The sequence below is a fragment of the Zea mays genome, chromosome 2 (assembly GCF_902167145.1).
Source record: "Zea mays cultivar B73 chromosome 2, Zm-B73-REFERENCE-NAM-5.0, whole genome shotgun sequence".
In the NCBI taxonomy this organism is placed as follows: domain Eukaryota; kingdom Viridiplantae; phylum Streptophyta; class Magnoliopsida; order Poales; family Poaceae; genus Zea; species Zea mays.
In genome coordinates, this window is record NC_050097.1 from 143325948 (window position 1) to 143336339 (window position 10392).

Genomic DNA, 10392 nt, shown 5'->3' on the forward strand with positions numbered 1-10392 from the left:
CGGACTCATCCATACCAGTGGACACGGACTATTCGAATAGGTTTCAACTCTGCGCAGAGGGGTACACTTTACCCACTAGCCCGGTTTCTGCGATCTCACCGTCGCGAGACCCGAATGCCGGATCTCTTTCCTTACCCGTACGTCCTAACCTTAACGGTTATCCGGAAGGAGTCAGGCCACCACCATGCCCAAACCGGACAAAACTTTCCCCCTCCTTATCCTCCCGGTGCTCCCCAGCCTTCTTAACCCTGGGGTTGGACCGTACGAGTTCGGATCGAGTGACTGCCCACACAGTCTCGAGTGGTTGTACGATAAAGGAGTACAGGTAGTGAAAAAAATGACAAGCCGGTCCTTATATGAGGGGACGATCCTTCTGCTCACGCCTAAACCAGCTGAGCCAACACCTTAGGCCCTCCCCTAAACCAGGGAGTCCCTGATCACCCCACTCTCAAGGTGATGAGGGTGAGTACCCTTCATCGCATAACTTTTCAGAAAGAGGTTTTATTTGAAGAAACACTTTGCCCTACTTCCAGATCCACATTTCGTAATCGGAAATAATATGTTAATGCGGGCCATCTCTTACTCACAATGCAATATTCCCCCATAGTTCCCGGCCTAGGCAGTGGTAGAGAGAATAGGTAATTTATGCATCAAGGGAAGGATGGACTTGCCTTCGTCGAAGCTTTCCTGGCACAGAAGACCTACTTCCGGAAGTTCGGGCTCTGGTCCCTCTTCCGGGGCTACGGGTTCCGGATCAACGATCCCTGCTTCTTCTAGGAAAACAGGCAATAAAACAATACATCAACAGGGATTTACAAATTATAGTGTGTCATTTTCTAATATCAATGTTGTATGAGATCTTTAGAAATTCTTTGGATATTTTTTGGTGCATAAAATATTGAAGAATACTAATTAAATGGGAAAAAGGGGTGGAAAAAGAAAAGAGAAAGGAATCCCTCTTATCTGGGCCAGGGGCAAGGATTTTGGCCCATCCCGGGCGCGAGCGCGCGCGCTGAGGCGCTTTCAGCCCAGGGGCGGCCCACGAGCAGGGAGAACGGCGCGGCCGCGGGAGGGGGTGACGGCGTCGCATAGGGCCCACTTGCCAGCGAGAGGGGGGGAAGAGAGGGAACGGCGTTACGGTTGACGGGGGGGGGGGGGGGGGTGAACCGGCCGTCCGCGGGGAGGACTCGGCCGCCGGTGGGCTCGGTGGCGGTTCGCCGCCGGTGGCCCGGTTCTTGGGCAATGTGCAGGTGGCTTAGCATGGGGAGGGGATGGCGGACCTAGAGGTGGGTTCAATTTGGTCAGAGGAGGTCGGGAGGGGGCTGCCCGCGGGGAGGTGGCGGAGCTTCGCGGCGGGGGTTGCCGTCGGTGAGCTCCGGGCGAGCAATCGGGGTGGGGGAGTGGTGTATTGCGTTTGCGGTAAAGTGAGGAAGCTGCTAGGCTAACTCAATCGCTTGCTGGGCTAACAGAGAGGAAGAGAGAAGAGGGGGAGGGACTCACCGGAGGGGAGAGCGACGTCGGCGCCTCGCGAATTGTGCTCAGGGGAGAGGAGGAGAGGGATGGCCGGGGCTGGTGCGAGGAAGGAGGGGCTCGGGGCGAGCCTTTTATAGGCGCGCGGGGGAAGGGGGGGGGGGGCGGTGGAGCTCCCTGACTCCGGCGAGCTTCCCAGTGCCGCCATAAATGGCGCACAGCGCTGCCGAGGGGACGCCACGGCGAGGTGGTACCGGCGAGGACGCTGGTCAAGGGGAGGAGGACGGAGCGGTGCCAAACTTCCCTGTGCGGCAGGACGGCAGAGGGGAGGACGGAGGCGACGGCCGGAGGTGACTTCGGCGAGGGGACGGCGGACGGACGACGAAGCAGCTGACCTGTGGGGTCGCTTGGTCAGAGGGAGCGAGTGCGCGAGAGAGAGAGCGGCTGACGGGTGGGGACGCCTTGTCAGCGAGAGCGAGGGCGAGGAGCGGGCTGGCGCGCGCGCGCGGAGGCGGGCCGCAGTTGGGCCGAAAGCGGGGAGCGCGGGCGCGTGGGAAAGGGGGGGGTCGCGGGCTTGGGCCGGAATTCGGTCCAGCAGGGGGTGGAGAGCTTTTCCCCTTTTTCTTTTTACTTTCTAATTTCTATTTCCCATTTTGTCCCTTTTTCTTTTGAAAAGAAATATTTTGTGGATACTCTAAGTGTTTAGAAAATAGAATCTAAGTGAGGTGCTTGTGATCAAACAAAATGTATGCATATGATGAAAGAAAAACTTAGTGAAGAGCTTAGAATTAGAGGGTGAAGGGAGGGAAAAAGGTGGATTAGGGTTTCAAACCTAGATTAGGATTTTTGGGATGCTACAAACCTACCCCACTTAAAGGAATCTCGCCCTCGAGATTCAGACGGGGCTCGAGAAAAGGTAAGGGTATTCCCTCCTCAGAGAGTCCTCACTTTCCCAGGTGGCTTCTTCTTCTCCATCTCTGCTCCACTGAACCTTACAGAGCTTTACTTCTGAATTGCGGGTCCTTCTGACTGTTGAGTCAAGAATCTTCACTGGCTTTTCCCGGTACTGGAGATCTTTTTGAATCTGAATTGCTTCTGCCTCGATACGGGTTTCTGGTACTTTTAGGCATTTGCGGAGTTGGGACACATGGAACACATTGTGAATATCTGACATGGATTCTGGTAGCTCAAGACGGTATGCCACGGGTCCTATTCGGGAAATGATAGGGTAAGGACCGACGAAACGGGGTGCTAGCTTTCCTTTCATCTGAAACCTCTTGACACCACGCATTGGGGAAACCTTGAGATAAACAAAATCTCCTTCCTCAAATCTGAGTTCCCTTCGCCTATTGTCTGCGTAACTCTTCTGTCGACTCTGAGCTTCAAGTAACCTTCTGCGGATCAAAGCAACTTTTTCTTCGGCTTCTTTAACAAAGTCGGGTCCTTCTAGTGTCCTCTCCCCTACATTGGACCACATTAGGGGAGTCTGGCATTTTCTTCCATACAGTGCTTCGAATGGTGACATTTTGATGCTGGCTTGATGGCTGTTGTTGTATGAGAATTCGGCGTACGGTAAACTAGACTCCCAATCTCTGTCGAAGGCTAACACGCAGGCCCTGAGTAAATCTTCGAGGACTTTGTTGACTCTTTCTGTTTGACCATCTGACTGGGGGTGATAAGCAGTGCTGAAATCTAACTTGGTGCCCATTGCTTGCTGAAGGCCCTTCCAAAATTTTGAAGTGAACTGCGTTCCTCAATCTGATACTATCTTCCGTGGAATGCCATGTAGCCTGACTATCTCTTTAAGGTATAATCGGGCAAGGGCTGCTCCTCCAAAAGTGGTCTTTACTGGAATGAAATGGGCCACCTTGGTGAGACGATCGATGATTACCCATATGGAATCATTTCCTCTTTGTGATCTGGGTAGTCCGGTTACGAAATCCATGCCTATTTCTTCCCACTTCCATTCGGGTATTGGGAGGGGTTGAAGTAGGCCTGCAGGCTTCTGATGTTCGGCCTTTGTTCGCTGGCAGGTGTCACATCGGGCCACATACTGTGCTATTTCCCTCTTCATCCCTTTCCACCAATATCTGGCCTTAAGGTCTAGGTACATCTTGGTGGTCCCTGGGTGGATAGAGTAAGCTGAGTTGTGGGCTTCATTGAGCAGGGTTTCTCGTGTTTCTCCCACTGGTACGCACAGGCGATCCCTGAACCAGAGGGTTCCTTGATTATCTGCCCTGAGGTCCGGAAGTTGCTCCTTTCGTGCTCTTTCCATAAGCTTGGTTGTTTCTGCGTCCATGCGTTGGGCCTTGCATATGAGATCTTCTAGATTGGGCTTGACTTCCAGGCTACCGTTGTCTCCCAGACATGCATTTAGCTGAGCAGATTCTTTCTTCCAATCTTCCAGAAAGTTTGCTCCCTTAATCCCAAAGGGTTTTCTGCTGAGGGCGTCAGCTACCACGTTGGCCTTTCCGGGGTGGTAGTGGATTTCGAGGTCATAATCTTTGATCAATTCGAGCCACCTTCTTTGACGGAGGTTGAGGTCCGGCTGCGTGAAAATGTACTTTAGACTCTTGTGATCAGTGAAGATGTGGCATTTGTTCCCAATCAGATAATGCCTCCAAATTTTTAGGGCGTGCACTATGGCTGCCAACTCCAGATCGTGGGTAGGATAGTTCTGCTCGTGCGGCTTGAGTATGCGAGATGCATAAGCAATGACTTTCTCATTTTGCATTAAGACACACCCCAAGCCTTGCTTGGAAGCATCACAAAAGATGACGAAATCCTGGTGTATGTCTGGCAGAGTCAGGACTGGTGCAGTTGTAAGTTTCTCTTTAATGATTTGGAAACTTTCTTCACGCTTGGGAGTCCACACAAACTTATTGTCCTTTTTGAGAAGTTCGGTCAAGGGCTTTGCTATGCTGGAGAATCCCTTGATAAAACGGCGGTAATACCCTGCCATTCCCAGAAAGCTTCGTACTTCGCTGACATTGGATGGTTGCTTCCAATTTGAGACAGCTTCTACCTTGGATGGGTCCACTTCTATCCCTTCTGCAGTCAAGATATGCCCTAGGAAAGCTATCTTCTCCAACCAAAACTCACACTTGCTGAGCTTCGCATAAAGTTGATGCGCTCTGAGTCTTCCGAGGACGATTCGAAGGTGATGCTCATGGTCCTTGCGATTCTTTGAATAAATAAGGATGTCGTCGATGAAGACCACGACAAACTTATCCAATTCTTCCATAAACACCTTATTCATGAGGTTCATGAAAAAGGCGGGTGCGTTGGTTAGTCCAAATGGCATCACTGTGAACTCATATTGCCCATATCTGGTGACGAATGCAGTTTTCTGAATGTCTGCCTCTTTGATTCTCAGTTGGTGATATCCTGACCTGAGGTCTATCTTGGAGAAGTATTTGGCTCCTTGTAGTTGGTCGAAGAGGTCATCGATCCGAGGAAGAGGGTACTTATTCTTGATTGTAACCTCGTTCAAGGATCGATAATCAATACACATCCTCATACTCCCATCCTTTTTGGTAACGAAAAGAACGGGTGCTCCCCAGGGAGACGAACTGGGACGGATGTACCCTTTTTGTTGTAGTTCCGAAATCTGAAGCTTCAATTCTGCCAACTCAGTGGGGGCCATGCGGTATGGTCTCTTTGCAATGGGTGCAGTGCCGGGAATGAGATCTATATAGAACTCTACTTCTCTTTCTGGTGGCATCCCGGGCAGCTCTTCTGGAAATACATCTTCAAATTCCTTGATTACAGACATGCTTTCTACTGCCAGATTAAATATCATTGGGTCATTTGCGGGCGGTTGGGCTTGACAGGAAACTGCCTTTCCTTGGTGATCTATGAGAAGAACAGTCTTACTTGCGCAGCTGATAACACCCTTGTGCTTAGCTAGCCAATCCATTCCTAGGATTACATCAATTCCTTGGGATGGCAAGATGGTTAAGTCTGCCAGGAACACTACCCCACTTAAAAGAATTCTGACTTGGGAACACCTGAGTTTGCACAGAAGGTCTGACCCCGGGGTTCGGGTGACCAAAGGGATAGCTAGAGGTGTAGAGGGTATGCCATGTTTCTCCACAAACTTAGCGGCTATAAATGAGTGGGATGCTCCTGAATCAAAAAGCACAGAAGCGGGAGTAAATTCAACGAGGAACTCACCGAGCACTACTCCCGGGGCTTGCTGGGCTTCCTGCGCGTCGACGTGGTTGACCCGGGCCCTGCCCTGGTACTGAGTCCTGCTCTGCTGGCTGTTGGAGGGGAGCGCCTTGGGGGTGGGTGCTGATGGAACCTTGGGGCCATTCACCGAGTTGGAGTAGGTTGGCCCTGGTGCCTTCAACTGGGGGCAGTTGTTTTTGAAATGACTGGGGTCCCCGCAGTGCCAACAGGCGTTTGCTGGCGGCTGGTTGCTTGCAACGGAAGGTGCCTGATGGGAGCTCTGACTCTGCTGACTGAAGCGTGATGGAGAGGGCCCAGATTGTTTATGAAAGCTTGGACCCCTGGGTGGGAGCCCAAAGGGTCGAGCTCTCTGGTGACGTTCTTGCTGTTGTGCTCGGAGGACCTGGAACTTTCTCTTGATGTGCCCTTTTTCTTCCTCTTTTGCTCTCTCCACTTGAATAGCTTTGTTGGAAAGGTGAGAGAAGCTGTGGAAGTCCTGGCTGGCGAGGATGGTCTTAAGCTCGGGTCTTAACCCTCTCAGAAAACGAGCCATCTTTCTGGCCTCGGTGCTGACATCCTCGGGCGCGTAGCGGGCCAACTCTGTGAACTTGTGCACATATTCACTGACTGTTCTTCCGCCTTGGGTTAGCTCCCGGAACTCATCTTCCTTGAGTTGCACTATCCCCTGGGGTACGTGGTGCTCACGGAAGGCTGCTTCAAATTCTGCCCAAGTAGCGTCTCTGATGGCTTCACTGAAAGTGTCCCACCATGCTAAAGCCATTCCTGAAAGCTGATGAGCTGCCAGCTGAACACGTTGATTCTCAGGACAAGCGATGGCTTCCAACTTCCTCTTGATTGTGCGAAGCCAGTCATCTGCATCGAGGGGATTGCTGGACCCCGCGAACGTGGGCGGCTTCAGTCTCAGGAATTCTCCCATCCTGTCCTGGGGCCTTCCACCGCCTGGGCGCTGGTTCTCCAGGCTTCGAGTGAGGACTTCAATGAGTCTGGTTTGATTGGCCAGAATTTGGGCTAGGTCTAGTGGTAGTTCTGGAGGTGCGGGGAGGTGGGTTTCACCCCCTTCTCCGCCAGCCTCTCCCTCAGCTCCTAGAGGAAGTCTTGCTCCAATCCCGGAGGCGGTAGGCGTGGTTCTATCCGAAGCCATCTGCCATGGGAAGAGAGTTGCTATTATGCACATGCCATTTTTTTTTACTAGTTATTTTATTCATTACATCAAGCCATTACATTACATAGCACACCACTACCACAAGCTTATTACACACGAGTGCTACCTAGGGTACCCCCGAACTCTTTCTCTAAGGTGTCACCAAATTCCAAGAGAAGGTCATCAAGACTGGCCAGGGACATGTCCTCGGGGTCGGACTGGTTCCTGGGAGGGTTCTCTTCCTGCTGCTCAGTCTGACATCCTTGGCTTTTGGTCTTCTTGCGGGTTTTTCTTGCGGGGGCGAGCTTCTTCAGTTTCTTGTCGTAGTCCAATTTGAGGGTGCGGTAAGCTTCACGGGTATTGGCCTCTTCGCCTTCAGCTAGCGAGAGGCTCTCTTGAAGGGACGCTTTTTCTTCTGAAAGTTCCCTGACTTTCTGCTCCAGGCTTTCCACCTGGGAGGTTAGGGAGGTGCAGTGGAGGGCGAGGTCATCATATTGGTTATCAAGGGTATGAAGGTATCCTGCCATGTAGACAATGGTGGGATCATTCTCAATAGGATCTCCTCCTGATAGGGCCTGAAGTCTTTTCCTCCAGGTGGGGGTATTCTTGTTGCTGGGTGGAAAGTAGCGAAGGGGGGTTTCAATGATTACTTTGTTGTAGTTCTGACAAAGCTGTCGGAGGGCTTTTCGGGCGACATTTTGGCAAGCATCTAGGAAATGGGCTCCGGTAAAAGTGACTTGGAAGGAACGTTGGTTGGGATAGCTTTGGCTCTCCCCCAGGTAGACTGCCATAGAGCATCTTATCATCCCGCCCTCGAGATGTTCCGTCCAGACGTATTCCGGCTTCTTACGGATTCCCATGCGGAGCGCACAGCTTCGCAAGAGGCGTGGGAACCCTTCCACTTCCGAGCAGTAGGATGACTTAATGGCCAGAGAGACTTCCATCTGGAATAGGAAAAGAAGGGTCTTGTTAAAATCGGGGAAGAGAAAACTTTTCTTGAGGTAAGAGGTATTTTCTTTTTAGAGTAAGTTTTAGGGTCAGGGCTGCGACCTACGGCCAGTCCTATGGGCTCTGATACCACCTGAAGCGTCCCGATCCTTTGGGACTCAAATGTGAATTAATTACTAGTCCCAGGAGGCTAGTAAACACATTCCTTACTTCAAATAGTACAGAGTTTAGATAAATTTATTACAATACCAGGGTACAAGCTCGAGAGAGCCAAATAGAGAAGCGCAGTAGGAAAATACACTAGCCCAAGCCACAGGCAGAACTGGGTGCAGACACAGCCCTCTTAATCAAGCATAGCAGAAAAGAAGTCCTCGGCTGCTGAAAAACATAAATAAATCTGGGTGAATACACTAGGTATTCCGCAAGCCCACCCCGCTCCCGTAGAGAGAAAGAGACCTATGATGTACATGCTCAATTTGGTGGAGTTGATGTCACTCATCATTTTCTTAGAGAAAGGAAGTTGCTTGAAGGTTTAACCCATTGTCTTTAAAAGTAACCAAAACTCAACCACCACTGAGCTTCCCGCTCCCGTGGCCTTAGTTCTTTCTTAACACTTATTCACTCGCACATTCCCCCTTTTCTTGAAATTCATAGAGGAAGTTCTAATTGTCATACCACACCGGACTCATCCATACCAGTGGACACGGACTATTCGAATAGGTTTCAACTCTGCGCAGAGGGGTACACTTTACCCACTAGCCCGGTTTCTGCGATCTCACCGTCGCGAGACCCGAATGCCGGATCTCTTTCCTTACCCGTACGTCCTAACCTTAACGGTTATCCGGAAGGAGTCAGGCCACCACCATGCCCAAACCGGACAAAACTTTCCCCCTCCTTATCCTCCCGGTGCTCCCCATCCTTCTTAACCCTGGGGTTGGACCGTACGAGTTCGGATCGAGTGACTGCCCACACAGTCTCGAGTGGTTGTACGATAAAGGAGTACAGGTAGTGAAAAAAATGACAAGCCGGTCCTTATATGAGGGGACGATCCTTCTGCTCACGCCTAAACCAGCTGAGCCAACACCTTAGGCCCTCCCCTAAACCTGGGAGTCCCTGATCACCCCACTCTCAAGGTGATGAGGGTGAGTACCCTTCATCGCATAACTTTTCAGAAAGAGGTTTTATTTGAAGAAACACTTTGCCCTACTTCCAGATCCACATTTCGTAATCGGAAATAATATGTTAATGCGGGCCATCTCTTACTCACAATGCAATATTCCCCCATAGTTCCCGGCCTAGGCAGTGGTAGAGAGAATAGGTAATTTATGCATCAAGGGAAGGATGGACTTGCCTTCGTCGAAGCTTTCCTGGCACAGAAGACCTACTTCCGGAAGTTCGGGCTCTGGTCCCTCTTCCGGGGCTACGGGTTCCGGATCAACGATCCCTGGTTCTTCTAGGAAAACAGGCAATAAAACAATACATCAACAGGGATTTACAAATTATAGTGTGTCATTTTCTAATATCAATGTTGTATGAGATCTTTAGAAATTCTTTGGATAATTTTTGGTGCATAAAATATTGAAGAATACTAATTAAATGGGAAAAAGGGGTGGAAAAAGAAAAGAGAAAGGAATCCCTCTTATCTGGGCCAGGGGCAAGGATTTTGGCCCATCCCGGGCGCGAGCGCGCGCGCTGAGGCGCTTTCAGCCCAGGGGCGGCCCACGAGCGGGGAGAACGGCGCGGCCGCGGGAGGGGGTGACGGCGTCGCATAGGGCCCACTTGCCAGCGAGAGGGGGGGAAGAGAGGGAACGGCGTTACGGTTGACGGGGGGGGGGGGGGGGTGAACCGGCCGTCCGCGGGGAGGACTCGGCCGCCGGTGGGCTCGGTGGCGGTTCGCCGCCGGTGGCCCGGTTCTTGGGCAATGTGCAGGTGGCTTAGCATGGGGAGGGGATGGCGGACCTAGAGGTGGGTTCAATTTGGTCAGAGGAGGTCGGGAGGGGGCTGCCCGCGGGGAGGTGGCGGAGCTTCGCGGCGGGGGTTGCCGTCGGTGAGCTCCGGGCGAGCAATCGGGGTGGGGGAGTGGTGTATTGCGTTTGCGGTAAAGTGAGGAAGCTGCTAGGCTAACTCAATCGCTTGCTGGGCTAACAGAGAGGAAGAGAGAAGAGGGGGAGGGACTCACCGGAGGGGAGAGCGACGTCGACGCCTCGCGAATTGTGCTCAGGGGAGAGGAGGAGAGGGATGGCCGGGGCTGGTGCGAGGAAGGAGGGGCTCGGGGCGAGCCTTTTATAGGTGCGCGGGGGAAGGGGGGGGCGGTGGAGCTCCCTGACTCCGGCGAGCTTCCCAGTGCCGCCATAAATGGCGCACAGCGCTGCCGAGGGGACGCCACGGCGAGGTGGTACCGGCGAGGACGCTGGTCAAGGGGAGGAGGACGGAGCGGTGCCAAACTTCCCTGTGCGGCAGGATGGCAGAGGGGAGGACGGAGGCGACGGCCGGAGGTGACTTCGGCGAGGGGACGGCGGACGGACGACGAAGCAGCTGACCTGTGGGGTCGCTTGGTCAGAGGGAGCGAGTGCGCGAGAGAGAGAGCGGCTGACGGGTGGGGACGCCTTGTCAGCGAGAGCGAGGGCGAGGAGCGGGCT